The 26,185-nt window shown below is 38.6% G+C and overlaps 1 protein-coding gene across 1 annotated transcript in view; it reads right to left on the bottom strand.

Annotated features, from left to right (window-relative positions):
- The window catches only part of unc13c (unc-13 homolog C (C. elegans)), a 279,919-nt gene that overhangs the window by 118,883 nt on the left and 134,851 nt on the right, over positions 1 to 26,185 (bottom strand). The gene's annotated exons all lie outside the window — the stretch shown is intronic.

The raw sequence follows: 26,185 nt of genomic DNA, 5'->3' as shown, positions 1-26,185 counted from the left end.
AGCTAGTTTGATTTTCATTGAGAGATGATCTTATGGAAAGTACCCCATGCCAATCTCTAGGTATGGTGAAGGCTATGTGATGATGTGGGGCTATTTTAATTCCAAAGGCCAAGGGAACTTTATCAGGATGCATAGTATCCTAAAAAAAAATAAAAAAAAATACTTAAAAATAAAAATCTGCCTGCCTCTATGGGAATTTAACATAGGGGTGTACTCACTTATGCACCATGTATTTTAAGGAAGAACATTTATTTATTTACGATACATTATTCATTCACAAAGAAAATTGGTGTCCTTAAAGGTTGGATTTTTCCTAATTCTTTAAATTAAGGCATTAAGTTCAATTTCCAAAATATGATTTTTTATTCCTCTTTTTAGTCAACTTTAGCATGGGTGTATTCACTTATGCATTGCACTGTATATATATATATATATATATATATATATATATATATATATATATATATATATATATATATATATGTGTGTGTGTGTGTGTGTGTGTGTGTATATTATATGTATATATATATATATATATATATATATATATATATATATATATGTGTGTGTGTGTGTGTGTGTGTGTGTGTGTAAAATCAAGATTCTTTTTACAGTGTACGTAACACTAAGGGACTGTTCGTTATTTATTTAAGGGGCCACCGGAGGAGTTTTGAGATCTGTTGTCAAAAAAGACATGACCCTCCCTTCGCCAGCAATAATTTTTTCTATGACCCACCAAAATGATTGTGAAAAAAGGCATGGCCCTCCCCGATAATTTATTGATTAGCCTAATTCTGTACTGGTTTGCGCTTGGCAAAGATGTTCAGATAGCCATTGTTTGTTTGTTTTTTAAACCATAAACTCTTGCTTTCTCATATGGCTGTAACGATAGACCAAACCTACGATTCGGTTCGTATCACGATTTTTTATTTTAGATTTGAAAAAAAAAATCATGTTTTCGGTGCTGATGCGGTGTGACTCGTTCAACATGTGGGTGGCGCTGCGAATAAAGCATCTAAAAGCTGTCACAAAGAACCGGCAAAAGTAATGATTATTAATATGTCATATATAGCTAGACATTTTAATTGTTTTTAATAAACAAGTGTTTTCTGTGTCTACTGCAAAGATGAAGTTGACGATGCGTCGCGATCTTCTCAGAACGCGCCAGAGAGAAATGCACATTTCATAAGGAGAAAGCAGTCTGTTTTCTTTAGTTTTGAATTGTTCTGCAAGTTTAAAAGTAGACATTTCAAGCTTTCTATATATTTCTCAGGTCTGTGAGGCAAGTAGCATACCTTACGCTGAGTTTCGGTTCATTTATGAGACAAGAGTCCAGTTCACTCGCCCGCGCCTCCGTGTCATGATTATCTATTTTCTACTATATTTAGACTACTTCTTATTTATTAAATCCAGATGAAACATTGATTAAAATGAAGATAAAATTAATAAAAAAAAATGAAATTCACTTTAAAGAAAGGCTTTGTGCTTTCTGTTTGAGGTCTCTGTGCAATTTTTAAAGTCGCTTCAGAGCAGTCGTCCGTGCGTAATGGAGAACTGTCACGCCCGTAACATTTTTTTTTTCACATAAATGCAAACACGAAAAATAAAATAAAAATAATATAAAATTTAATTTTCTGTGGAGGCCGATCTTTATTCATCCGGTGGGTAGGCTATATATTTTGGTTTGCACAGTGTAATTTATAGAATTACTAAAAAATATTGTGCCACCTAAAAGTTAAAGATTTTTTGTGTGAAACGTCACATGTGTATTTCCCTCATATTAAATATAAAACGCATGTGTAGAGTGATATTTTTCTAATGTCTTGACTCCTTTCAGACGTTTCAAATAAATGCATTTTCTGAGAATTTTTATTTTAAGTTTTGACTGCAAATGTCACGTCCATTCACTGGAATCGCCCAATTTTAACGAATTTATCCTCAACTAGTTTTTGGAGTGTAGGTCTATGTATTTTATGTTAACTTAAATAATAGCCTACTAACAGTGATTTAAAGATGTGGTAGCGCTGTGAAGATCGCGAGTCGTCAACTTCATCTGTCTAGCCGACACTGACATAAAAAATAACTGTTTTATTAGTAAACAATTAAAATGTCTCCTGCTATATTGAACATATTTGCCTGTTCCTTACAAAACACTGACAGTGGGGTTTTTGACTGTTTTTTTTTTTTTGTTTTTTTTGAGCAGCTGCGGACAAATTATTTCGACACGCACACACACACACACACACACACACACACACACACACAATATTGATAAACAGGATTTTTTTGTTGCTTTTTAATACAATACAAATTTTATTTAATTTATTGTTTAATAAAATTAAAAGCCTATTATTTTTAGTTTATTAACAGCAACAACAGCTGTAAAGATGAAGTTGACGATCGCCATCTCCGTAGTAGTGAATACGCCTATAATGCACATCATTACATAACCAGAGAGTAGCCTATTTCTTTTCGTTTTAAATTGTTAAAAAGACATTTCAAGCTTTCTTAAGATATATTTCATGTATGTGAGGCATATGCTGAGTTTCTTTAAGTTAGGATGAGATGCACTCCTGTTTACGAGCAGTGCAAGTGACCGCGCGGGCGCCTCTATGATTGTGTTGTCTGCTATATTTGGTATTTGGCAATTGGTTGATAAAAAAAAAAAAAATATTAAAATTAAGATACAATTTATACAAAACGAAATTCACTTAAAAAAAACGTTTTCTGCAAAACAAAACTTAATTAAGTGGTCAAAATCATGTCTGACACGCTCCATGTCGATATTGCATACTCGTGTGTGCGGTTCACTTTTCATAATCAACATAGATGAAAAAATAACATTATAATATTTTAACAAAAATGAAACTAAATGAGCTTATTTAATGGTAACAACACAGTAGGCCTACAGACTCTGTATTTGTACAAATTGCTGCACATTCATTTTATTCTGAATTTTGCACACACAAGTTGAAAGGCATTTGTTTGTGCATGCATGTAAAACATATCTGCAACATTTATCAAGTTCACTGATAATTATGCGTGCATTTATTAATTATTATCTTAATGAATAATGTAACAAGGACGAAGCATGTAAACTTTTTGTTTCAAATTTGGATCGATCATCGCAAATAGATCCAAATGAAGGAACGTACAAAACCATAGGCTATAGAAAATGGGTGGGCCCGGACCTAAATGCCCACCCGGGCCCAATGGTAGCGCCGCGGCTGGTGGTAGCCCTACATCTTACACATCGTGGAAACAAAATAAGAATGGAAACTAAAATATGGTAGTATTGCGCTACAGCGCACATTCTATCAGCAGTTCTGGCGCCTCAGTCCCATACTGTTAAACTCGACGTACGTTCACATCACATGTTAATGCAGCGGTAGAGTTACTCACAGGACACTGTGCACTTAACAAAAGTTCATTATTTGCTCGTGCTTTAAAGCTTTGCCGGGTAAATATTTCTTTGGCATTCTGTTCTGACATGATGCACTTTTTCTAAGCTCGTACTGAAGCGCACACTGTCAAACAGCGCCAAACTGGATTTTTGTAGGGTCAGACCCATCTGATATCGAAGGGGGGCTGATAACGCGAGATCAACATGGAGCTAAATGGAAAAAAATAGCACCAAACAAGCCACTCTGAAATGTTGCTGTTTTAATGAATATAAAAGTTGGGTGACCCTCCCCCTAGACTAAAAAAAGTTGGATGACCCTCCCCTCAACAAAGAATAAAAAGACATGACCCTCCCCTATTTTCCTCCGGTGGCCTCTTTTATAAATACCGAACGGTCCCTAAAATAACAAAGATACTCTCTCCTCACATTATTTCTACCTGAATATTCTCCTTCACTGTGAAACACATCAAATTATGGAAGATAAATGCGATGAATGCATCTACATAGTCCCGGCTGACATTATTTCCTGCTGAATATTTCATTCTGAAAGTTCTGGAAGTCATTGTGGAATGCTGTCATTAACATGTTCTGGAAATGCAGAGCTAAACTCCAAGACTTATGATAGAAGGAGTCTCGGTTGGTTTAGGCAGCTTTGTATTTCCATAATGCTTCATGTTTTCCAAAACCCCATAATGAACGACATTAATAACACCTGCTTATGAAGCATGTCTGCATGAATTATTAAAATGAATGACTAACTCTTCTGGCAGCTCATTGTTTCTTGCAACCTCTGAGAAGTTTAATTCCTGAATTGTGGTGCTGTTTGCCATACCGTGGAATTGCTCGTTTATCTTAAAGAAACCGTTATTTTTCTCAGGGAACAGTTACCTCGAGGCTAATGTAAGGGATAGCGTCACACAGAGTGACTTGCTTTTCAAGAATTTTTTTTCTCTCTCACTTAAACATCAAAGCATTCATAATCCATAGTTCTGGAGTTTTCCACCACAAAGAGTGTCCTGATTAACACCTGGCGCTGCAGCCGTGTGTCTGAATGTTGCATGAAGAATGAAGATGTAAAAGAGAGTTAACTGAAACAGAGAATCAGCTATTGGGTAAATCTCACAAAGGCTGCATTTACACTGCAAGTCTTAATGCACAGATCCAACCTTTTGACCATATCCGATTTTTTGGCCCACCTGTTTACATTCACTTTAGACAGGACTGGAATCCGATATCTGTGTTTACATTAATTCCCGGCCAAAATTATTTTCGGTGATCGTTTTACTATGCACATGGTAGACCCTGGTTTTGAATGCCTGTGATATTAAAATTATTTATTTAATTCATGTCGGGTGGTCATGATTATTTACCAGCATGAACAAGATAACAGCTGTCATGACTCATGAATGTTTTGCAACGCAAAATCTGACAGAACGGGTATATAGTCAGGAAACAATTTTAATTTATCTACAGCTCAGATCTAGAATTCTGAAGTGAAATAAAGTAGCCCTGTATTATTATTTTTCAATGAATTCTCCTGAATTTTAATGAGCTCCTGAATGTTTCTGTTCGCACAATTTCGTTTTTTTACAAAGATAAATATAAAGTTCCCACCTCAATAAAAAGCTGTGAGCGAGCGCATACAGGCACATCTGCCTCATAATACAACATTAAAAAGCCATCTTTGTAAATAAACGTGTCGTCCTCGCCTTGTGGTGGCTTGGAATTCAAAGGGGAATCGGATATGCGTGTTCAGACGTAGGTCGGATGTCCAGATATCGGATATATATCTGATTTAAAACCACATTTTGAAGTGCCTCAGATCAGATGCGAAAAAATCGGATCTCGTGCAGATTTTTGTGTTTACACGTGTGCAACAAATTCTGATCTGTGTCAGATGTGAGTAAAAGATCAGATTTTTTGTGTCAGTGTAAACGCAGCCTAAGGCCCCGATCACACCTAACGCGTTTTTCAGGTTCGAAAACGCAAGGTGCACAGCACTGCCCATTCACACAGAACGAGCAGTGTGCTGCGTTTTTTATGTTGCTAGACAACCACTGAAACAGCTGTCCTGTCAGTCAAGTAAATGTCAAATCAGCCTTTTATTAACTTTATTTACTTTCTGTTAACATTGTGGTAGTTACGGTTCGTGAAGTCGTTAAGCTCCTGGTAACCCGCGAGAGCACCACAAGTTTATCCTCCATCATCGCACTCTCCGGGCGTTCAAGCAACTATAGCTTTCATCACTAAAACGGAAGACCCGCCTCTCCATTCTTTCGATTGGACAGTGGAAAAAAACGCGATGACGTCGGGCGCTTTTTCCGCTCGGAGTTGCTTTTTTTTCTACTGCAAAAACGCGAGGCACAGCAGGCGGTAAAACGCGAGGCGCAGCAGGCACATAAACAGCGCGCAGAAGCTCGCTGTCACAGGAAACAAACTGAAAAAAGGCGCCTCTCACTGCAAAAACGCGTCAGGTGTGATCTGGGCCTAAATCTGTCAATAACAGATCTAGATTACATTTCACTCTAAAATCAACAAAGAGATGAAAATTCTACAGTCTATAACTGTAAATGTACCTATGTGTGGTGTGAAGAGGTGGATGGTTGAGAAGAGGGATGTGATGCGCTCTGACAGTGTCACTTTAATCATTGGTCCCGAAGGCTAAAGCGAGTGCTAGTGCAGTGTGGTTCAGGGGCAGCAGGAGATGTATATGCCAGGCTGCCCAGAGTGCCATCCACCCACACTGAGAGCCAGCGCACCTCCAGCACATGTCCTCCCTTGAGACAAGCCCTTATTAAGCCAAGAACTCAAACAACATGGGATATTCACACAGAACAAATAAAAACGGAATTTTCCGGCAATAAATGTTTAGGTGATACCACTTATTTTATTTTCAATCCGATACCTTATGAAAAATAACCATTGTGTTACATAAGTAAAATGCAAAGAATTAAAATTGCAGTAATCATGTTTTTTTTTTATTACCATGGTTTTACTATACAAATATTATGGTTCATATAGTAGTAACCATGGTAAATGTGTGGTTACTGGAGTTTTACTACAAATGCTATAGATAGTTAATTTTTGTAAAGGGCTGCCAGTGGCAGGCTGTTTTATCCCTAAAGGTAAAACTTTTTTCTTTTTTTTTTGACAGATTTATTACCAGCCATCAAATAACAAAACACCATCCATCAGAATTTTTAATGATTTAAATTTAAATAAATGTAATTCCACAAACTAGCCTAATTATAATAAGTGTTAATATAAACTACTGTTCACAAGTTTGGGGTTGGTAAGATCTTTTAATGCTCAAAAGGCTGCATTTATTTAACAAAAAATACAGTAAAAAACAGTAATATTGTGATATATTATTACAATTTAAAATATCTGTTTTCTATTTGAATATATTATAAAATGTATTTTATTCCTGTGCTGTCAAAGCTCCGTACTCCAGTCTTCAGTGTCACGTGATCCTTCAGAAAACATTCTAAGATGCTGATTTGCTGCTCAAGAAACATTTCTTATTATTATCAGTTGAAAACAGTTGTGCTGCTTAATATTTTTTATTTATTTTTTAAGGTTTCTCTGATGAACAAAGTTCAAAAGAACAGTATTTATATGAAATAGATTTTTTGTAACAATGTAAAAGCCTTTACTGTCACTGTGATCAATTTAATGCATCCTTGATGAATAAAAGTATGAATTTCCTTGAAAAAATCCAACTGATGTCAAAACTTTGAACGGCTGTGTACACTTTCAATTTGTTTATTGTGAAATAACTTCCAGTAGTTTCTCTGTCATCTGATAAGCATTGTTCTTATCTTTGTTTCCCAAACCCATTGTGAGCCTAAGCTGATCGCAGAGACCAGTGGTGGCAATGGTTTGATCTACTTATGCTTATGATGATTTTGGGAAATGCAGCTCTATTTAAACAAGCACTGAGAGAGAAGCGTCAGCAACGAATGCTGTCAGGGTCCTGATTTGTTTCTATTTAACGTTTCTTCATACGTTAGACTTCATGCAGCACTGGGCAGACCGATCAGTGGCTGACTTGAAGCAGTGCATGCCGGTTATAAATTTTGATTGACTTGAGACAGCACCGACGCCACGACACTGTGACGTATGTCATCAAAATACCGCAAGAGCGATTCGAGAGCAGACGGCTGACTCAGCAGGCACAGCTTGTTGATGGACTCGATCTACTCAATCAATGTTTTGATTATCATTCTAAATCCGATCCAGACCTAGGGTCCTATTTTAACAATCTAAGCACATGGTCTAAAGGGTAAGGCACAAGTGCACTTAGAGCACTCCACTTTTGCTAGTTTAACAACGGGATAAATGGTTGGCGCACCCAGAGCGTGAACTAAAAGGGTTGTCCCTATTCTCTTAATGAGTAATCAGTGTGTTTTGAGCGTAACGTGCAACAAACCAATTTTATCTCAAATTCCCTTTAAAAGCCAGTTGCGCTTGCGCCATGGTGGATTCGCTATTTACACGTGGGAATTTGGAAACGGAAAAACTGAACGGTTCTCTAGAGAGGAAATGGATCTGCTCGTGTGCAAGGTTAAAGTGCGCAAGCAGACCATCTACGAGTCAAAGTTTATGCGCGTTGTGCACCTGTCTATAGGCGCAAATTACTAATGCGCTCTTTAAATGACAAAAAAAATATTGTGCCATTGACTTTAGACCAGGTTTTTGTTGGTCAATGGCACAGTCTATTGCCTCAAAATAGCAACGCACCAACAATGCGCCTGAACACACCTCGTTTTCAGACCAGCACGCACACAAATGGGCACAAATGCATTTGCCGTTTAAACAACGTGGCGCAGGACGAGAAAATGATAACTGCGTCAGGTTGAAACTAGCAAAAAACACTTGCGTCGCACCCGTGTGTATGAATCCCCCCTCCCCCCCTTGTGGGTAAACATTGTGGGCTTCTCTCAAGAGGACAGATGGGGGTCAGAAGGGTTTGAAGGGCTCTAAGAACAGCTGTTCACATCAACGATCGCAGACCCTCATAATAAAACCTCAAGGAGGAAATGCAATAAATGCAAACCATGAATGCTTCTCTCCTCTGGAATGGTTATCAATTATGAATACATTAGGACGTGTCATCTATTCCTGAAGGTAGCCACAATTACTCAAGCGAAATGAAAAGTACAGCAATAATAAGATGTGATAATGAAATAATAAAGCGAACAGAGCTCATCAGCAGCTCAAACTCATTCACTTTATAATTCTGCTTCACTGGTCTCTCCTAGTAATGATGCACATGCACACTCAGCAAACCTCGCATCATCTTCAAAATGAAGTCACACATCCCCAAAGTATGAGAATACATAAGATAATTTGGTATCACTTTAGAATACGGTTCAGTCATTAATAAATAACTACACAGGAACAAATGAGTACGCAATATTAAATATAGTTCACCCAAAACAATTTATTCTGTCATATTCATCCTCATGTCGCTCCAAACCAGTAAGACTTTTGTTCATTTTCATCTTGTTCATCTTCGGAACACAAAAGAAGATATTTTTAATAAAATCATGTGCGATTTCTGTCCCTCCATTGACAGCTACGCAACTACCACTTTGATGCTTCAAAATATTCATAAAGAGATTGTTAAACTAATCCATATGGATTGAGCAGTTTAGTCCAAATTATCTGAAGAGACACGATTGCTTTATATGATGAACAGATTGAATTTAGGCTTCAGTTGTGGTAAATTGTAAAGCTCGTAAAAATGGTAAAGCTCAAGGATGTTCGCTTGACGTGTGAGAACCAATGAGGTTCATTCTCGTGTGTTACGCAGCACGTTTGAGCTTCCGCAAGAACCAATGAGGTTTGTTCTTGACGACAAGCAGGTTCGGTTGAGCTTCTGTTCATGTTCGCTGATCAATGTTTATATGTGAAGAAAAGCCTCAATTTAATTCGTTCATCATGTAAAGCGATCTTGTCTCTTCAGAAACTTTGGACTAAATCACTCAATTTATATAGGCTAGATTAGTTTTACAATCTATTTATGAACATTTTGAAGTGTCAAAGTGGTAGTTGAGTCACTGGAGAGTACATTTACATTGTACATTTCGCTTAGACATGAGGGTGAGTAAACGTTCTAGTAACCGCTATTAAGTAACAAAAAACTCTGATTAATGAATTAGTAAGTAATTGAACTCAGCTGAATGTGATAGTTTACTATTAGCTAATCAATAACTAATATTTTTTCATACCTCGCAGAGGACTACTAAGAACTACTATAAACAAGTTAATAATTAATGTGAATAATGCATAATGTATAATTAATTCTAAAGTCAAGATCATGGTAACCCCACTAGTAATTACTCAATTATTACCAAATCTTTTAGAAGGAATTACTAATTATTTGGAACAGTATTCTAAAGTGAAAAGCTTTAGAAAAGATAACTCCCTAGTAATGACTTAAGTCATAGTAAGCTTTTGAGGTTTTTGTAAGGTTTTCGATAGTAATTGCTTCTGATGGATTTGTTAACATACCACATGAATTAATTTCTTTCTACTGACCCCAAACATTTAAACGGTGTTGCATAAAACCCACTTTATATAAAGAGCTGGGTGATAATACGGTTACATTTTATGACAAAAAAATATCAAGCAAAAAAATCTACATTTTTCCAATCAAGTACAAATGGGAAAACGTACCCACACTCTCTCTATACAGTACATGTATTTCCTTTCTCTATAGTTTTTGCTGTAGATCAATTCCTCTGAAAACGTATTTCAGACTCAGAGAAAAAAATGAATACACACAATATTACAGACAAAGAGCACATGATTCATAAGAAAGAGTCTCTGATTCATCTACAGTGGGCATTGTAGAGGTCTGAAGGATCTCTTTATCTGCGCTTCATTTCAGTTCAGTGACTCATAAAGATGAAGCTGCGGTGTCGATCATTTTTTCTCTGAGAGGAGAAAAAATATTAAACACCAAATGAAATCACTGCTTTAATTTCACACTTCCATTCGAGCCCAATCCCTGCACGGATATGTTTGTTTTAATGCAAACAACTTATAGCATGTGCCTCATTTCCACTTATTCCAGATTTAAATTCAATTCCACACTGGACACACAATCTGTTGAACTGCTATCTTTATATTAAAGTTTGTTTTCTAATCATACATAACCACAAGAGAATGTTCAAGAAATTCCAGGCTTGTCTTTGACATACACTGAGAGATGGGGACGGGGGCTGACCAGCTAAAAAACAAAACAACAAAAAATGTCTCCTTATTAATGCAATATTCTAATAGTAGATTAGATAATAATCATTTTTATAAATCACATACTGTGTTTAAATAATAATCATTAATAAATACATATCAAATTAAATATAACATAAATTAAAATAAATTAATAATTAAAATCTGAATAAAATAAAATATAATTCAAAGGGGTCATGAACTGAGAAATCAAATTTTCCTTGATTTTTTTTTCCTTGAGGTCATTGTTATATAAAAAATATTCTGTAAGTTTCAGAACTCAAAACTTCCTCGTTAGTCTAAAAACAGCTTTTGTATTTTGTCACATTATAACATTGTTTCGTTTTTAAACAAGACACAATCCAACGCAGGCTTTTCAGAGAGACTGAAAATAAAAGATGATGCTGTGCAACACAGAAGTGTGAGTAACAATGGGTCTCATTCACTAAGCATGCGTACACACAAATTTGTGCGTGAAAAAACCTGCGTAAGAACATTTTCACAAACAAATCAAACTTTCATACTAAAATGTATTCTAAATGTACGGAAAAATTTAACCACACATTCGCAAAAAGAACTTTGTGCGGCCCTATAATCGTGTTAAGAAGTTGTATTTCATCCCAACACGACTATTATATTATATTATTTTTATATATGTAAGGGATAATGTATAGAGAGGCGGTCGTTATAGCGAATAACAAGCCCGACAGGCTGAACGAGACCCCGGCGCGAAGCGGAGGGGTCTTGACAGCCTGAAGGGCTTGTTATTCGCTATAACGACCGCCTCTCTCTACATTATCCCGCTTATTACATGGCTACCTAAAAAATAAATAATTAATTTGACACAAATTATTGATTTAAAAAGGCGTTTATTGTTTTAAAAACGATTGTATTGCTTCCGCCAAAGAAAATAGTCCGTTCCGCGTCCATAGCAACGCGCTGTTTTGCATGGCAACAGTCTGTTATACTTCGCAGCGGTCTGTTATCAAGAAATAACAGACCGCATTCTACATTGGAATTTAGCCACGCCATGTAATAATATATTATATTATATTATTTTTATATAAAATGATATAATAAAATTAATAAATAATACAATTTAATTTATTTAAATTATATCTCATTTTATATTATAGTGAAAAGTTAAGAAAAGCTGCATTATAGCTTCAGCTTTGAGGTTTCTCAGAATAACGCAGATTTACGCGTATGTACAGCTGGCTAATGAGAGAAATCTGAGTCTGTATAGAAGTTGTTTGAACAGGTTTTGAGAATGACACACTTGGCATTCCTCGAGGATTTGGCAAGAGCGCGTGTGCAGAAAGCGGCACGTTTGACGAGAGTGACAAAAGGCTGTAAAGGAAAGCGTGTGCAAAAAGCCCTAATATGGAGATGGTTTGGGCATGTTTAAAGCAAATGACTAACCTTGTGCACGCGGCCGCTCATTTAGAATATGCCAAATTCACTAACATTAGAACAATATTAAGAGCAAAATCATATGCGTACACACGTGTTGTGATTTTCTGAAAGGATCTCCTGTGCATACAAATACATAATAATCCACACAATCATTAGTGAATGAGACCCAATGTATTTACCATGTGTCACTATTGCTTCGTTTGATATGTAAATATGTATTTGCACTGTAGTGCCGCAGCCAAACTGAACAGTTGTGATCAGGGTTCGTACACTTTTTCCAAGGTCAAATTCAAGCACTTTTCAAGCACTTTCCAGGTCCATTTTAAAGCTTTTTCCAGCACCTTACACTACCGTAAATGACATAACAATACATAGTTAAAATGATTATTTAGTGTTTTTATCACATCAAAAGAGATAAACAGCCAAATGTTTCATAATAGCAGAGGGCTGCACGATATTGAAGAAAAATGAGATATGCGATAATAACTCATTAAATAATGCGATATTCAATATGCGATACGATAATGCTTAAAGTGTGTCAAATTAACTTCAATTATCTTTAAAATATCTTTAAAATGATATAACCTACACATACGTGTTTCACATTCTTTTTGTGATAAGAAAATATCCCTACAACTTCTGACAGTGAACATCAGTGTTCTGTAGCATAAGAAGTGTTATTTTAACATCACTGGGGTTTAGGGGTTCAGGTTATCCTACATTAGGTTTATTTAACAACAGAAACTGATTAATCAAATGTAAAAATAAACACTGCTTAGTTTTCACTGCATGAATTAAATATACTGATTCTTATTAAAGCTACAAAAGTCAGCCAAAAGCAGTGAGTGATTTTCTTTGTATTTTGTTCATGACCCCAGTTATTGCAAGCCGTTGCGATATGCAATTATGCATATTGTAATATATACATTTGCAATATTTCGATATATTGTGCATATATTTTGAAGTTTTATTCTTCAAAATGTATCACTAAGTATATAGCCTGAAGCATATGAATAATATACTTTTCATTATATTACTGTCCAAATATTGCTTACCAGATAATATGATTTATAGGCTGTAAAACTGAATTAATTTCAAATATGAAGACTTAGGATTTGAACAGAAATATTTGACAGGCCTTCCCGTTTTGGGACACATTCTTGATATAGACAAGGTTTGAACAATATCTGAGTGCACAGGCACCTGCCTGATAAATGTATTAGCTAATACATTTACTGGAATAGAGCAGTGTAAATATTGCATAGGGCCATCCTAAACCTTACAGTAACAATATACTTCTTATGACACTTACTGATTTCAGTTCAGTAATCAATGACTGTTGTTATGCACTGGGCTAACGTTTGCAGGTTAATTTGCACGTTACAGTTCTGTAATTTTGGCAATGTTCACTGCATATTCCACAAATGAACGTGACATAACGGACATGCAATACTTACATTACATTATCACACCAAGTACTCTCAGTCACTAATGGCCCTTTCAGATAGGACGCGGACCGCGCTGCGCTATGAAATGAAACCGATATATTTCAATGGCTTGCGCCGCGCGACTCGGACCAAAGCGGAGCTCAGCGAGCTTGCGCGCACGCCGCGGTCAAAGTTTAAAATAGTTCAACTGTTGCCACTGCGTGGCCAATAAAAACGGTGCATCCAAACAACCGCGGAAATCAAAATGAAAACTCCGCCTACTTTTGCACTGGCCAGCGTAACGCAAATCAATCTGTATCTGATTCTGAAGGGCTACATTTTTTTTCTCCATTTAATAAAGAACTATTTCGTCAGAAAGATATTTCTTGTGAAAGAAATACAGTTACAAATTCAAGCATTTTCAAGCATTTTATCCAAAATTCAAGCACTTTTCAAACCTTGAAAACACAACATCAAAATTCAAGCACTTTCAAGGATTTCAAGCACCCGTACGAACCCTGTGTGATAGTTGTGATTTGATGTTCTTTCCTTTGTTTCAGGATTTATGGGGTTAATGAGTTGGGTTATCGGATATGGAAGAAAGCACGTAGAGAATGCTGCTTTTGTCATGGTTTTGTTCAAAGCCATTCACTGCAATCCAGAATAAAAGCTTCAGTAAGCGACATCTGTTTTGTCACCAGTAAGACATTACAACACGTTTCATTTTATTTAAAACATGACACTGCAAATGACAATACGTTTTTCACTTTATCAAAAATTATGAATTATGAATAGCTCATATATAAAAAAAAAAAAAAACATAAGTCATCCTTTATCAATTATAACTGTGGTAACTCCAAATACTTATTGCAATATGCAAAACTGTTACCCATAGCAGTGGGCATTTACTTTCAAGTCTTGAATGCGGCACACCTGATATATCAAATGGATTGTTCGAAAGAGAGGGTCAAAAACAGGATAGAAAATAGCTTATTACTAATTTGTCTAAAAAATCTTGATAACATTATAAGTGGACCTCAGAGAACATTATAAAAAAAAAGTTATAAAAAACAGCTCAGACTCCTTTAAAATTAAAAACATAACAAAAACATATAGAATTAAAGCTGCAAGCAGCATTTATCGGGGTTCAAGCTATTAAGGCCTTTAAGGGTTAAGCACAAAAGTTATCAAGTTACGGGGTAACCTCGGGTTCACTGCCTTATCAGTCCGCACCCCAAAAATCCATTTGTTCAGAAGCTTTAGGAATGGAATCAATCCAGTCCGCACCCCACAGAACCTCGAGTTTAATTACACATCAAACTCACTACTCCACCACAGACCCAGGCCATCAGCATGGTTTCATCTCTCTTACCCAATACTCAGTGCCATTTCAGTTCAGTTTAGAATAAAAAGGAGGATGCAGAAATAAAATACAGTGTAATCAGTCGGACGCACAGTGGCACAGTGCTCATTCAGTAAATGCACAGCTAAACAGAAATGTTTTGAGTCTGGATTTGAATGTGACTACTGTAGGAGCACATCTGATCTCCTCTGGAAGGTGGTTCCAGCTGCGGCTGGCATAGTAGCTAAAAGCAGACTCACCATGCTTAGAGTGAACCCTTGGTATTTCTAGCTGATATGATCCTAATGATCTGAGTGATCTGTTGGGTTTATATTCAGTGAGCATATCTGCAATGTATTGAGGTCCTAGGCCATTGAGTGATTTATATACCAGTAATAATACTCTAAAATCAATCCTAAATCTAACTGGGAGCCAGTGTAAAGACCTGCGGACTGGTGTGATATGTTCATATTTTCTGGTTCTGCTCAGAATCCTGGCAGCAGCGTTCTTTATGATCTGCAACTGTCTTATGGTCTTTTTGGGAAGGCCAGTGAGGAGTCCATTACAATAATCCACCCTGCTGGTGAGGAAAGCATGCACTTTTTTTTTTTTTGTCTTTTCTGGAAACAAAGCATCTAACACTTGCAATATTTTTGAGATGATAGTATGCTGATTTAGTTATTGTTTTGACATGACTACTGAAGCTAAGGTCTGACTCCAGAATCACACCGAGATTCCTGACTTGATTTTTAGTTGTTTGACCCCTAGCGTCAAGGTATGAGAACTTCATCTTTGTTTCCAAATGCAATGACTTCAGTTTTGTCTTTGTTTAACTGAAGAAAGTGTTGCCACATCCAGCTGTTGACTTCATCAATGCATGCACAGGGAGTCAATGGGGCTGTAATCATTAGGCGATAGGGCTAGAGCTGTGTGTCATCTGCATAGCTGTGGTAAGCAATTTGGTTCTTTTTATTAGTTAATATTAGTTCATAATAATAATAATAATAATAATAATAGTATTATTAGTAGTATTATTATAGTGTAGGGGCAGATACAAGCTCACACATCACTGATCTGCTGACATAATTCACTCATCACCGACACGCATGTATATTGGACATTTCCCCTTTAAGAAGACGTTCATGAGAGTTTGGGGGTGGGTTAATGCGCGTCTTTCTGACGCATCAGTTCAATAAAAAACACAACTGTTGTTGTTCTGACACTGCAATCCTGCCTCCGTGTATTTTTGATAGCACAAAAGCTACATTGGTGACCCCGATGCAGAACAATTAACGTACGATGTCGACGAATGCTGTATCTCTGAAGCTGCCGGAGTTTTGGGAGCAACAAGCGACCGTGTGGTTCGCTCAAGCCGAAGCTCAGTTCGCATTGCGAGACATAACCGCGGACGACACGAGATATTATTATGTTGTTGCAGCCCTCGGCAACTCCACGGCTGCGCGAGCGATCAGCATTCTAGAAAATCCCCCGGATCGGAATAAATATGCTACACTAAAGGCATACCTGTTTAAGATTTTCAGTTTATCAGAAACTGAAAGAGCACGTCGTTTGCTCTCACTGCCAGGCCTCGGAGATTCCCGGCCATCTGAGTTAATGGATCACATGCTAGCGCTGCTGGGTGAGCACAAACCATGCTTTCTGTTTAAAGAGTTGTTCTTACAACAGTTACCTAAGAGTGTTCGTACCCCTCTGGCAAATAGCACAGTGACTGACTACAGAGAACTACCACAACTGGCAGATGTTTATCAGGCAGCATCACACAAGTGTACTACTGACTCAGTGGCTGCGTCTGTATTCCCGGTTATGAGAGCTGCAGCACAGTGTTCAGAGGAACGGCCAACTTTTGCTGCGCGACAGTCAGCAGAACAAGGACTATGTTACTTTCACGCCCGTTTCGGGGCAAAAGCCAAAAGGTGCCGTCCACCATGCACGTTCAAGGGGAGCCGTAACACACCAACAGTCAGTAGCATAGTAGCTAACGACAACACTTACCTACTGTTCGTCACTGACTCCTTATCTGGCCGACATTTCCTGTGTGATACAGGGGCGCAGGTTAGTGTCCTCCCCGCATCCCCGGTGGACAGACGCTTGGGTGAAGCTGGCTCACCGCTCGAGGCAGCCAACCAAGTCAAGATACGCACCTATGGGAAATGGCTAATACCACTGTGCTTCAATGGACAACGTTTTACATGGGAGTTTGTCTTAGCGGATGTGAGTAGGCCCCTACTGGGTGCAGACTTTCTGTGTACTAATGGACTGTTGGTTGATGTCAAAAATTGCTGTTTAGTCACTGCAGAAGGTTTTAATGTCTTACCCTGTTCGAGGAGCACTTTTCCCACAACCACCCTGTCTAGCGCATTGACAGGCGAGTGCGGGTTCGCCCAGCTGCTTGGTGAATTTCCTAATCTCACCAAGTCCACTTTCTCCTCGGCACTGGCCAGCCATGGGGTTGTACATCATATCTCTACATCCGGGCCGCCAGTTCATGCCCGGCCCCGTCGATTAGATCCAGTGAAGCTGGCAGCTGCCGAAGCAGAGTTCACAAACATGGAAAAACTGGGTATAGTGCAACGCTCCAACAGTCCTTGGGCCTCACCCCTCCACATGGTTCCCAAAGCAGACGGCGATTGCCGTCCTTGTGGGGATTATCGTCGACTTAGTGACATCACCACGCCTGATCGATACCCGGATCCTCACATTCAGGATTTTTCAGCCCGCCTGGCTGGAAAAACTATTTTCTCAAAGGTGGACCTTGTTCGGGGATACCATCAGGTGCCAGTATTTCACGAAGACATCCCAAAAACAGCTGTGATAACACCATTTGGCCTTTTTGAATTTTTGCGGATGCCTTTTGGGCTCAAAAAAGCGGCACAAACCTTTCAGCGCATGATGGACTCAATCCTACAAGATCTGGACTTTTTATTTGTGTACTTGGATGACATTTTAGTCGCCAGTACCTCTAGATCAGAGCACCTGGCGCATCTGCGATTGATGTTCGCTCGCCTCAGCCAGCATGGCTTGATAATTAACCCCACTAAGTGTCAGTTTGGTCTGACTGCTATCGACTTTCTTGGTCATCGAATCACAGGTGAAGGGGCAGTTCCCCTACCAGACAAAGTCGACATCATTACACAGTTCCCTGTTCCCCAGACAACCAAAGGACTACAGGAGTTTGTGGGGATGGTGAATTTCTATCACCGTTTCATTCCTCGGGCAGCCGAGCTCATGCATCCTTTGTACAGGGCCCTCAAAGGACATGGCAAGAACAAAACAATTTCCTGGTCAGAGGAGATGTCTGAGTCATTTGAAGGTGCTAAACTCGCTTTGGCCCAAGCCACCTTACTGTCCCACCCAGTTCCAGGTGCCCCCATTGCTCTCACTTCTGATGCTTCAGACCGCGCTGTCGGCGCTCTACACGAACAGCTGGTTGGCGGTGTTTGGCAACCCCTTGCATTTTTTAGTCGCCAGCTACGCCCAAATGAGCAGAAGTACAGTGCATTTGACAGAGAGTTGCTCACACTGTACCTTGCAGTAAGACACTTTCATTTATTTTTGGAGGTACGTGTTTTTACAGCATTTGTAGATCACAAACCCTTGGTTCATGCCATGTCTAAAGTTTATGAACCCTGGTCGACACGACAACAACGGCTTTCATATCCGAGTTCACGACAGATATCAAGCACATCGAAGGAAAAAGCAATGTGGTGGCAGATTGTCTTTCCAGGGCCACAGTGCAAGCAGTGAACTTGGGTATGGACTTTGTTCGGTTAGCAGCTGACCAGCACTCTGATTCCGAGGTACAGGCGTACAGCACAGCTGTCTCGGGTTTGAAAATAGCAGATGTCCGCTTTACAGAGGCAAGAGTTACACTGATGTGTGATGTCTCCAGGGGCTACCCTCGTCCAGTGGTACCTGGACAGTGGAGGCGAGCTGTTTTCGACAAAGTCCACGGTTTGTAACACCCTGGATGAAAAGCTTCACAGAAACTGGTCTCTTCAAAGTTTGTGTGGCATGGATTGAAGAAGGACATCCGAAACTGGGTTTCAGCTTGTGTAGCATGTCAGCGGGCTAAAGTACAAAGACACGTCAAGGCACCACTGGAAACTTTCGAGGTACCAGAGCGACGTTTTGACCACGTCAATGTCGACCTGGTGGGACCACTGCCACCATCCCGGGGGTTTACTCATCTTCTGACTATGGTGGATCGAACCAGCAGGTGGCCGGATGCAGTACCTTTGACCTCAATGACAACAGCGGATGTAGCACGGGCCTTCATTGACACTTGGGTTGCACGTTTCGGCAAACCATCAAACATATCTTCAGAACGCAGCCCCCAATTTACATCTGATTTGTGGACAGAGGTGGCTAGGATTCTGGGAGTGCAGCTTCACCGTACTACAGCATTCCATCCACAGGAAAATGGCCCCTGTGAACGCTTTCATCGTTCTCTTAAAGCTGCACTGAGGGCCAGTCTGACAGATGACAGTTGGACCGAGCAACTACCTTGGGTTCTGCTGGGCCTGCGGACAGCTCCCAAGGAGGATCTACAAACTTCTTCAGCAGAATTGGTATACGTCAGAGTCTGAGGGTCCCAGGAGATTTCATTCTAGACAGCACAAAGCCCTGGAGTCCATCTTCTGAACGCACTGCCCTCTTAGACAGGATCAAGTCTTTCATTCCTGTCCCTACCTCTCAACATGCACTGGCAGTGGCTTGGGTACCCCAAAGATCTTTCTGAGGCAAAGTTCGTATTCATTCGTCATGATGCTCATCGGAATTCTCTGCGACCCCCTTATGATGGCCCGTTTTGGGTTCTGGAAGCTGGAGCCAAAACCTTTCTAGTCGATATAGGAGGACGCCCAGAACGAGTCACCGTCGATCGACTCAAACCAGCTCATGGGGAGCTGGGTCAGCCGATGGTTCCAGCACAGGCTCCAAGGAGGGGTCGTCCAGCCACCAAAAAGCAAGCAGCCTCAGACTACGGAGCGGAATCTCAGACTACGCAAGAGGTTCAAGCTGCTGCCGATTTGCGTCACTTCACACGTTCAGGGAGACAAGTTCGAGCTCCAAGCAAGCTACTGTTGCCGGTGTTGGTGAATTCTGGGGGGATACAAGCTCACACATCACTGATCTGCTGACATAATTCACTCATCACCGACACGCATGTATATTGGACATTTTCCCTTTAAGAAGACGTTCATAAGAGTTTGGGGGTGGGTTAATGCGCGTCTTTCTGACGCTTCAGTTCAATAAAAAACACAACTGTTGTTGTTCTGACACTGCAATCCTGTCTCCGTGTATTTTTGATAGCACAAAAGCTACAATAGTATCTTTAAGCATTACATATTTTAAAGACTGCATACTTAAACCTCAGCTGTTTATCACGTGCAATTTTTCGGATACTAAATGTATGTTTTGACAGATGAGGCATTTTAAACAAACACACACACACACACACACACACACACACACACACACACACACACACACACACACACACACACACACACACACACACAACCCTGATGAGTGATGATTGACTCCAATCATGTTTCATAAAGACTCCCTGGAGTGCTTTCAACACAACAAACCTATTTATTTACATTGATTACACAGACTCACACACACACAGACACACACATACACACACACACACACAGACAGACACACACACACAGACACACACACACAGACACACACACACACACACACACACACACACACACACACACATGCACACATGTTTGTAATTGACAGGCAAACACACTCCCATCACTGGTTAACACTAATCACCCCCTCCAGATGATCACTGAATCTTCAAGTTCGGGTGCCAAACAACTAAAACCAATCGGACACAGCCGGCGTCACACTGTCAACAGATTTAATTTAGTTTGGAGAACAGGTCGTATTCCCCCCCCCCCCAGATGCAACTTACAAAATGTCACACTCTAATACAGAAAACAAAATTGATTAAAAAGTGTTGAAACTCTTGAAGGAAGAGTTCAACCAAAAATGAACTTCTGTCATCATTTACTCAGGTCTCATATCTCATTTGAGATTACAGACAAACCATTGAGTGGCCGTTCTGAGTAACTCAGTAGTGAGTTGTTGTGTCAACCCAGAGGCTGATAATTCACAGAACCAGAAAATAAATGCACCACATCACCCTATTCTTAACAGTAAAAGCTGCTTTTCTGCTGTTGATAGAACATCAATCCCTGAGGTACTGAAAACGGAACTAATTTTCTTTAACAGACTCTTTAAGAGACTCTAAAGTCTCCTCAACTAACACCCAAACCTATAAACTCACTCATATTGAAAGAGTGCAATAAATAAATAAATAAGAACAAAAACACATTGACAGTGGACTATTCTCTACAAGAACTTGATAAAAAAAACAACTAAATAAAGTAAAAAAAAAAAAAAAAAAAAAAACATTGACAGTGATCTATCCTGAATAAGAACTTGACGAAAAAGCTAAATAAAATAAAATAAAACAAAAAAAACATATTGAGAGTGATCTATGCTGCACAAGAACTTGATAAAAAAGCGAAATAAAATAAAATACAACAAAACAAAATAAAAACATATTTAGAGTGATCTATGCTGCACAAGACCTTGATAAAAAAGCGAAATAAAATAAAATACAACAAAATAAAATAAAAACATATTTAGAGTGATCTATGCTGCACAAGAACTTGATAAAAAGGTAAATAAAAGAAAAAAGAAAAGAAAAAACATTGACAGTGATATATAATTGTGCTAAACAAGACCGTGAAAAAAGCGAAATAATATAATATATATATATAAAATCTGTGATTATTTTGTTATTATTTACACACACACACACACACACACACACACATATATATAAATTATAACACAATAAAATAATCACAGATACTGTAACGTCTCCAGGTAGATGAAGAAGGCAAACACGAAGATACAACTAATAACAAAGGTTTAATTCTCACAATAGATTCCAACAGGCGAATACACGAAACAGTGTGCTATGCACAAACAGAGTGTTCTTAACACAAACAATGACCGGCCTACTGAAAGAGTGAAAACCAGGAACTTAAATACACAGAGAAAATGAATACAAAACAGGTGATAAAGATAATGACTAACTAGACACTGATAAACTAATTAACAAGACACAGGTGATAGACCTGAACTAATGAGGGTAACCAAGGGAACAGAATGAACTAATAAGACAAGACTAAACTAGACAGAACAGAACAGATGAAAACAAACTAAAAGTCCATGACAAACGTGACAGATACAGTGATCAACGCTGCACAAGAACAAGAACCAAGAAAAAGAGTAGATGATATAATCGGATACTGCAGCTCTTTTTTGATTAAAAATTAAGTATTTTTTTTTTACATATCGCCCAGCCCTCTCAATCTAGGACCTCACCCCATATCGTCCCCTTGGAATTATAAGGTTCTATCTGACATTTTTGTCAAAATTTAATTATTCACATATTCTTATTCTGTGACCACTTCTTTACATTATGTGATATTGTTTTTTAAGTTGTGTACATTTTGGAACTTTTTATTTAGAAAATAAAAAGGTTCTTTCTACACAGTCGAATGGAATGCAAAAACTTTAAAGCTCAATATCTCAAAACTGCTCAGAACGCAGATAGAACCTTATAATTCCAAGGGGACGGTATCCCTTTTTTTCCTGAACAAATTGCACTGCAAATAAGTTGCGGAAGCTGTCTGTGACATCCATGTTTGTTTTACGAGATCTTGCACAGTTGAAATCGGCAGAACTCGTTGTAATTCACCAGTTGCTAAGTGTGTTGTGTAGTCAAGTCAAGTCATCTTCATTTATATAACGGTTTTAACAATGTAGATTGTTTCAAAGCAGCTTTACAGAGATAAACGCATAATTTAAGGTAACAGAGATTGTTTTGGCTTTATAGCGGTTCTTTAATAAAGTTATTTTCCAGCTAAAGTTAGTTTGTTTGATTTGCTTCCGTCGTGTAGTGGACTGAATCAGTTGTTAGGTTTATGCTACTCTCTGAATGTCTAAGTCTACAATCTGCTCCAATCAATGGAAACAGTCTTTCTGTATGTTGAGTTCAGTTTTGATGTTTCAACTAGTCCCCAGCTTAAGGGGATAGTGCCACAAAAATCGAAATATAATCATATTCATCACATAGGCCTACAGCAATCTGGGACTCAAACAGAAAATAAGTTAAGTCAGTCTCATGAGGGTGTACTTTTCATATTTCCAGAGGCCTTATAAATGTTTTCGTATTTTCAAAAGCAAAAGGAGAATATGTAGTCATTAGTTGTTCCTGTAAAAAAACAAACACCCCCACAAAAACCCCAGAGAGCTAGAGGGTCTCGGTCAAGAATCACACCGACATCCTCACAGGAAAGTGTCATGGCTCTATTGAGATTTCATTGAGATTAAAAGTGAATCAATACAAGCAAATACCAGAAAAGATGGTTAAAAGAAAGTCTTAGCCCACAGATTAAGGTTGCTAAACATGAAGATTAACACCAGGCTGATGTGAGACACCTGTGAAACACTGACCTCTTCATTAATGGCTTTGACCAGTTTAATGTTGATGTTCACAAAAATCATAGCATTTTTCCTCTGTAATGTCCTATCTGCAAGGTCACGGTCGGGCTGAGCTGACATACTGCCACCCTGTTAGCCCATCTTATCGGGACGGGAGATCATGGAATTAGAAAAGAGGAAGTGTAGAGAAAAACTGAGACGCAAGCTGTCACCGTCACACCTATCCATTCCTGATCCTGACAACAAAACCTCAGGTTCTGCAGTGGCCACAAGTATTTGGGTACTTAAAGTCACCATGAAATCAAAATAAATAAATAAAAAATCCATGGCATATTGCAATATTTATTATAAATTATTTATCCTTACACATCATTATTTATTTATTTTTAATTCACATGCATCATAATCTAATCAAAATAATTGCAGCGCCATCTATTCTCTTCTCAGATGACGTGTTTACTGGCGCAAAGGCGGGACAACCTGTCACTCACATGAGATTGACCAATAGCAAACCAGAACAATCTAACTGTCACATTTCTGTTTGAATGTTAATGTTAAACTGGTTGTTCTGTCCTTCTTCTTAGACTCCCTATCGTTTCTGTTTAAGTTTAAGTTTATTGTTAATAAAGTCTGCTGCACTGAAATCCTGTTTCCTCGTTGCTGCAACCAGAAACCTAATACTAACCATCCAATGAAGTCCCGCCCTACATTTTTGGAATCTGAATTGAGCTGAATAATGACACTTTCTTCTGAAGAGCCGCTTTACAGCTGAAATTTAAGTTGTTTCATAATGGATGAATTTTGTAACATTAACACTGTTCTTTTCCTGTTTATTACTGTAAAGCTGCTTTGAAACAAGCTATATAAAAAGGGTTCAAATACTATCTGGACCCGCCCCATGTGTTTCTAACCACTCTACAAACATCTCCATAGTTCACCGATCTCCTATTCTGTCCATGGCTGCTTATCGACCTTGTACGTTGGACTGCAACAACTGTTTTGGATCTTTCTCTATTTCAGTGGTCTTGAACTAGTGGCTTAGACAACACACAAACTAGACCACCTTTGAGGACTCTAAGCTTTCAACTGTGAACAATTTCACAGCTCAATGAACAATTTTCACAACAATGGTCTCCCTCATGCCCCAGAAAATAAAATTCTTCCTAGATATCACTCCCTGATCGACTCGAGTTATGTGTCATGAAACAAACCCATTGAGGAGCCAGTTGACATTTCAGATGAGTGCTGTCCTGGTTTACAAAATAAAAGAAATGTTTAATTAAAGGAATTGAAAATTATGCCACCATTTATTCATCCTGATGTGGTCTTTATGAATTACTTTCTTCTGCAGAACAAAACAAGTTGCAGAATGTTTGCATTACTCTTTCCTATATAATGGACAGAAGTAGCAAAGATTTTTATGAACAATGATCAGACTGATAAGACTTGGAATAGGTCATATGGACTACTTTTATGATACTTTCATGGTGCTTTTTTTGCATGAAAAAGAGCAGTATGAACAATCTGCTAAACATCTCATTTGGTGTTCCACAAGAAAAAAAGACATATGGGTTAAAGTATAACGGTGCATTCACACGGGGCATTGGCGTTAACACTTCTCATTTACTTTGAATGGGTGACCTCATGAGTTGCCCAACTGAATTGTCGGTTCCGTTTCGTCGCATCACTGGCGTTGCTTGCAGAAGTTGAAAATGTTTTAACTTTTCAAGTGCCAACGCAGGCGTCAGCCAATCATATCGTCTATGCAAATACCCTTGCGCAGACACTAGCCAATTGCATACATGCAAAACCGAAAAATTCATGTGATTGGCTGTTGTCACTATGACGGTAGCGCCAGCACCAAGCTTCAGACATGCCCTCCATCAAGCGTTGACGCCCCGTGTGAATGCAGCGTAAAATAATTTTGATGACAGAATTGTCATCATTGGGGAAAATATTCATTTTAAAAAGGTAAAATGTCAAAAATCATCCCTTCATATACATGTACTGTGACCTCTTTAAGTCTGAAATTACCGATAGATTAAGCTCTTCTCCAATCCTGCATTCAAAGAGTCTCTCGCTCAGGAAAATTAGCCACCTTCATCTTCCAGCCAACCGGCCTCAGGGCACCGAACAGGAAGTACATCAAAGTCTCTATTAGGCATGAAACACAAAATATTTGGTGATAAACCACTCTTGCGCTTCTAAGTGCTTCTGGGTAAGAGTTTATAAATGAAATAGACGCCCTGAGCCACAATGAATTAAACAGGTCAGAGAGAGTTAGTTCCGTCCATTTGGAACAAGTGACCCCTGGAGGATGATGGGCCAGCTTTATAACTCTACAATCTCGACTTCATTATGTCCTTTTAGCATGCAAAGAGACGCACTATATGCACACAAGTCGGTAAATGTTAGCAAAAGGACACAGCTGATACTGTAGGGCAGGGGTATTCAATTAAAGTTCCAGAGGTCCGGTCTCTATATTTTTGCTTCCCAGCAGAGGTCAGGGCAATACTTTTTGGAACAGTTATTTCCATCGAGGCAGCCGTAGTACTTTGTAAAAGAAAAAAAAAAAAAAAAACTCAAAATAGTCATCAAAGATGAGAATCTTGGGCCCAGAGAGCCAAAACAGTGTTAAAAAAAAAATATGTACCAAAAAAAGTAGAGATTTCTCCCAAATGGATATGAATAAAGGTTAGATCAGTTGTTTTAACAGGCTATTTTTTATTTTACTTTTATTTTACATTTAGACACCTTTGTGTATGGCACATAGAAGACATTGGGACTGAG

This window comes from Scardinius erythrophthalmus, assembly GCF_964197995.2.
Source record: "Scardinius erythrophthalmus genome assembly, chromosome: 8".
In the NCBI taxonomy this organism is placed as follows: domain Eukaryota; kingdom Metazoa; phylum Chordata; class Actinopteri; order Cypriniformes; family Leuciscidae; genus Scardinius; species Scardinius erythrophthalmus.
The sequence above is the reverse complement of the archived record's forward strand: the minus strand, read 5'-3'. Positions and strand labels throughout refer to the sequence as shown.